General features: G+C 40.4%; 1 long non-coding RNA gene across 1 annotated transcript; it reads right to left on the minus strand.

Moving 5' to 3' along the window:
* Positions 1-592: 592 nt before the first annotated feature.
* On the minus strand, positions 593-3,445 carry LOC135320821 (uncharacterized). The gene is made up of 4 exons (XR_010380162.1): positions 3,209-3,445; positions 2,497-2,636; positions 1,239-1,298; positions 593-703 (listed from the first exon to the last, which is right to left on the minus strand). It is a non-coding gene; the product is annotated as an uncharacterized LOC135320821 (long non-coding RNA).
* Positions 3,446-6,263: the final 2,818 nt, after the last annotated feature.

Here is a 6,263-nt window from a genome sequence, read left to right on the forward strand (position 1 = left end):
AGCTTTTACTCTCAGGAAATAATGGGAAGGGAGTTAGGGGCCTTCCTGTACCACCACAGTTCTCTTTTCAGTATTTCAGTTAAGTATACTTGGAATTTAAATGTTTATTTAAGTCCGAAGTAAAATGGACGATGTCTCCATAAGACAGAATGCTACACTGGTCTTTAAAAATCATGCCAGGGGAGATAGAATATTGTAGAAAAACATGTAATAAGCCGAATGGAAAATGGAGGTCTCCGAACAGTAAACAGGGATAGAGTGCTCACTGGTTTTTATGACAGAGATGATACACACTGGCGAAAAGAACAGAAAATAAATGTTAAATTGTTAATTATTATCTCTGAGTAGCGGGACCAGGATAGACTCTTTTGCCCCTTTTTTCAGACATATTATATTAAATGCACATTATTTTTCATCTGAAAAAAGCATTTTTAGACGTGTAGTACCACGCAGTGGGGAATAATACATGAATACTTACAGTAACAAGTAACTAGCAGACACCGCAGCAGCGCCACACAATGTAGAACGGGCAATCCTGATTAACACCGCTCAGTTACATAAGGATCCACAAAGTGAGAGCACCTGCTGTAACAGGGCGTGGCCTCCTTCTATTTGTCAGTTGTGTCTTCAGGGCTGAGGCAGTTCTGAGCACGGCCAGTGTCAGTTCCGGTGTCTGGATGGATGCTACTGGAGGTGAGGGCACCTGCAAGCAGAAAGGAAGAACAGAAACCATCCTCTGCCTTTTCTGTCTTGTTTCTTTGTTACTTTAAAAGACAGGCATAAATAAGATAAACTGTGTATCTCCCCTACTGAAATTTCAGTAATGAAACCGTTTTTAAAGGCTTCAGAGCTTATATCCTGTCTATAACTGTCTTTTCAACAAAGCATCATATTTATTAAATGTTAATTGACTCAGTTAATTAACTCCCTGTTGAAACATTCAAGTAAAGAACATGAAAGGCCTTACGTAAAAGAACCACACCTGCAGTGACTAGCTCAGCTGTCTTGATGGCAATGCAGTCAGCCCCCACCATTCCGTGGCCCTGAGCTCCTGATGCTGGTAAGAGAGCACGCTGCCGCCTCAGATGGAGAGATACTGTGAAAGCATTTTTTGAACTCTACAGTACTGACAAAACATAACTGACAAATCCCAGGCTCCTTTGAAGATGTCATTTTCGGTTTCTGGCCAACCCCCGTCAATGAGCAGAACCACCCCATTCCCGAGTCATGGGACTCACGTGGGAAGAAATTTTGTAGAAATTTCCAGGTACAGAATGTAACCAACTATATGTAGAACTCTGACAAAAGAAAAGATGAAATACTCTGATGTTGAAGACACTCAAAATATTCTCCTAAGCCTTAGTAGCTGGAAAGGCTGGGCTTCTCCTCAGCCACTTATTTATTTCACAGCCAGTGAGCATCTCCCACAAACCCTGTTAACCTGTGTCTGCTGGGAGCATCAGGCACACTCTTGCTGTCGATCTTATAAGTCACAGGGCAGACGCGTGTCTCTCATGCCTGCCACCCTCACACAGGCTCGCCTCCTAGCCTCACTGTCTGAACTTGGCCCCATTTTCTCACCTGTTTATTTGGTATCTGTTCTTCTGTAAGCTGCCTGAAATGCTTTTTGGAACAAGTCAGAAGAATGAGTGGGTAGAGAAATGGACAGTTGGACAGGTGAGAGGTGGGCAGACAGACAGAGAGACTCCAAGAAAAGGGGAACAAAGAAAATTCCCTATGCAGAACCCTCTTCTAGTCAGGGAAGAAAACCGCCACGGAGACGTGTGAAGAGGCAGGTGGCTTAGGGCTGTTTCCTGGATTCCATGAAAAGTCACACCAAGAGATGAGAGGGTAGAACTATAAATAATAAAAGAAAAAAGCATGCATGCTTGAAAAATATATCTACAACATGTACTTTCTAAAGAATAGATTCAAATCAGCAGGGCCCAATTACACAATCCTTGGGTATTTACAGAAATGAGAATCCCATCTCCAAACCACAAGGCATCCCTTCGGAGCACTGAGAGTCTACACAGGGCTGTTATAAAGCCTTCACCACAAAAGCTATGCTCTCCTGCACTTACGAGTAACGAGCAGCTGTTCTCGGGCTGCCCACGTGCATCATTTGCACCCTACAGCACCTCTACGGGGGAGAGACGGCTAGCGAGCCCCATCTCTGCAGGACAGAAAACAAGCCCAGGAGAGGCTAAGCCGACCTACCAGTTCTCCATCTCACAGGACTGGTCACTCCAGAGCAGGACTCGAACTCGGACCCACGTTTATAATCACGGTACTACCGTGCTTTGTGTGCTTTTTCTGTGTATAATACATTTGTTTCTGGCATGAAAGTATATTTAATAAATGATCGGTTGTCCTGTCTATCTCATTTGCTCACAATCAATCTTTATAGTGTTGAATTGTACTCTTTTTCCGTGGAGAAAGGAACGGAACGAGCGGGTGTTAGAATGAGGTTGGGTTCCATTCTTTATCTGTTACCTCATCTCATCCAAGTCCCCAACCAGGGAGAAGGAGCAAATGTTTTCTTCATCTTTTAAAGAGAGGGCTCCACTGATGGTGACTTAACTCCAAAACCAAGTCTGGGGAAAGGGCACATTCAGCAACCAGAGCATTATCACCTGTAGGAAGGCAAAAACAGCTCACGGGAGGGCTCAGGGGGTCACCCTGATTTAATTTCAATCGATAAAACAATAATGCACTCTAAAAATACTAGCATGCAATGGATTGGCTCTTTCTTGACATCTAGCAAGTTTCCACAGCCCACATGTAAAATTATCGTGAACCAGTGAAAGGAAGTGTCTACAGACAAGAAAAATCAATGCCACAGGTAAACTGAAACCCAGACTGGAGGAAAGGAAGAGAAAGGGCATAGTAAAGAAGTGGGGAAAGGCTGGGGAAAAAAATCATCACACGGACTCTCAAGCATCATCCAACAAGCATATAATCATTCGAGAGAGAGAGTTACTGAGGTCCTATTCTGTGCAAGATGGTAGAGCGGGTGAAGCAAGAGCACAGCGACCATGGTGGCAGCAAGTGGCGGGGCTCAAATACACTTCTGATCCCGGTACTTGGCACACTTGTCCTCAGTATAAAGGCAAAAAAAAAAAAAAGTAAAATAAATCTGTAAACTCAAAGCATTGTTAAAAAAAATTAAACAAAACCTAAATACCTGGACAGACAAATCACGCACATTGCTGGATCAGAAGACAGCGCTCTTGGAATGGCAGTGCTCCCCAGAAAGATCCGTATATTCAACGTGGTCTCGATCACAATCCCTGCGGGCTCCTCTGCAGAAACTGACTAGCTGCTGCTACAATTCATATGGGAATTCGAGGTCTCAGTAACCAAAACGTACTTGAAAAAGAAGAACAATGTGAGAGGACTTGTAATTCTCAATTTCAAACCTTACAACTGTATGTCTAGGTGAGATTAGAGGCCATTGTGAAGTTATTACTGTGTTTATCCGTATTTTCTAAATTCTCTACAATGAATATAACTGTTACAATAAGAAAAATAAAAAGTAAGGTATCTTTTAAAACATGCACACCGATTCATTCATTGGGAAAAAGTATTTTAACTATAAAGAGGTAACCAAATATCTAGTGAAAAAGGACTACTTAAAAACAAGTGTGTATTTACATTTTTCATAAATTGAAAACTGAAAAGCACAAACACATCAAGTTTCTAGGGAGACCGATGCAACATATTAATAGTTATTTTCAAAAATTCTAATTGAACAATGAAAACTCAAGAAAGGGAAAATCGCGATTGACAGCCAACTGCAAACACATGGAGAGCAAAGGCCTAGAAATCACAGTTCCTTTAACTCTGATACTAACTCAATAGAAGAGGAAATTCCTCCCTGTGGGGACAGTGGAATCCCACGCATAAGACAGGATACACAGTACAAACTGCACTAGAATCTGGGGTGATTTTCTTAGAAGAATTCTAAAGTTACAACATTGCTGAAAAACTATAAAAACACTGACAGACAGATTAAAACACACAGTCATATATATTATATAGAAACATATGAAGTCTGCTCCCATGTTGCATAGAAATACAAACATATTTGTTCATTTATGGGCACTGAATATTTTATCCCAGGTAGAATATTTCAACTAAAACAAATAATCAATAATACACACCTCTTGTCAAATCTACTTGATAAGGTACTCTGCTATGTAACCATAATGTGTCTAAGATAGATCTAAAATTAGTGAAAAAGATCTTTGTATGGTTTCTTGAACTCTTCTCAAAATTCCAAGCTTAATTTTAAAATAGATCTGAGCAGTATTTCTATATTAACTTTTCCCTCGTGAAATGAACAGCACATTCTGTCCTTACAATGATTCACGAGCACTGTATCCTAACAAATCTGCTGGACAGCAAGGCACTATCCAGACACTGTGACCAAACAAATGAAACACAAGGAAGACAGTGACCCTATTCTGGAGGGCTTACCGTCTGTGTCAACTCTGGGGTTTTTATTTGATTGGTTTGTTTGGGTAGCAAAATAAAATCAATCAAGTACTTTCTTCTTTAAGCATTCTGTAAGTCATGACTCTGTTGTTAGTGTCATGAGAAGGAAAGACTAAAGCAAGACTTCATTAGGTCAATTAGCAACAGCCATCACTGGGGAGTGAGTAATAATGAAGTTAACTGATAGCAATGCTTCTGCCTACATGAGACCTAAAATAAACCTACACTGATCTCTTTAAGGAAAATGAGGAGATGAGGCCCCAATGAGAAAAACAAAAACTAACAAGAAATCAAAAAAGTAAAGACTTTTTCATTAACGATTCCAGGAAGGAGTGGAGCATGGTGGTGAAGAGCACAGATGCTGGGGACAAACATGAGGGTCTGAACTCCCACAGCACTGGGTAGCTTTGACACTGATAAGTCAGTGAAATTTTCTGCATCCCAGTCTCCTATCCATAGACTGGGGACAACAACAGTACCCGTCTCCTAGAACGGTCCTAATAATTAAGTTATTTTATATATAAAAGTTTAAATAAAATACCTCAGATATTAAATATTACCCCAAAAGCACAAGGAAAAAGAAAACAGAGATAAATTGGAGTTCATCAAATTTTAAAACTTTGCTTCAAAGGACACCATCCAGAAAGTGAAAAAACAACACACAGCAGAAATTTTTTTCAAATCATTTATCTCATAAGGAATTTGTATCTACCAAAAAAAAAAAAAACAAACAAACAAAACAAAAACAAAAAGATCCTCCTACAACTCAACAATAAAAAGGCAACTCAATTAAAAAATAAATAGAGGATCTGAAAAACATTTTTCAAGGAAAATATACAAATGACCAATAAGCACAACGAAACGATGTTCAATATCATTAGCTGTAAGGGAAATCAAGTCAAAACCACTAGGAGAAACTGCTTCACATTCACTACAATAGGTTATAATCAACAAAAGAGTAACAAGCACTAATGAGGACACAGAAGATGCAGAGGTCGCAGCCGTTGCTGGTGAGGATGCAACACAGTCTGGCCACTTTGGAAAAACGCCTGGCAGGTCCTTAGAGAGTTGAACATTTGGTTTCTGAATAACCAGGCAATTTTGCTTCCTGGGCACACACGTAAGAGAACTGAAAACAAATGTTCACATTAAAACTCCTACAGGAATATTCACGGTGCCATTACTCATCACAGCCAAAAAGCAGAAACAACACAAATGTCTATCACGTGATGAATGGGTAAACAGAGGGGCCCAGCCATACAGAGGAATATTATTCAGCAATAGCAAAGCATAGAGTACTGACCCAGGCCACAACGTGGACAAATATTGAAAACGTTACTCAGTGTGAAAGAAGTCAGTCACAATAGATGCTTCCACTTACATGAAGTAACTCGATTTACATGAAATTTCCAGCAGAGGCAAACCCACAGAGAGAGAAAAGTGGCTCCCTGGGGCTGTGGGAGGATGGGGAAGATGGGGATGTCTGCTTATGCATAAGGAGCTTCCTGTTGGGGGGATGAAAATGTTCTAAGATTGAAAGGGATGCACAATTCTGGGCATAGAGTAAAAACCACTGTACATTTTAATGGGTGAATTGTTATTAAAACTGTTAAGAACAAAAGCACCTCGGGCCAGTACCTTCCCATAGTAAATGCAAATTGCTAAATTTTATTACAGGAAGAAGAAACTGCCCTCAGCATGAAAGCAGGAGTTCAGCAAATGTGAGTTAACCGAAATTGGACAAGAGCATTTCACTTGAAACA

This window comes from Camelus dromedarius, unplaced genomic scaffold (assembly GCF_036321535.1).
Source record: "Camelus dromedarius isolate mCamDro1 unplaced genomic scaffold, mCamDro1.pat HAP1_SCAFFOLD_195, whole genome shotgun sequence".
NCBI classification, from domain to species: Eukaryota; Metazoa; Chordata; class Mammalia; order Artiodactyla; family Camelidae; genus Camelus; species Camelus dromedarius.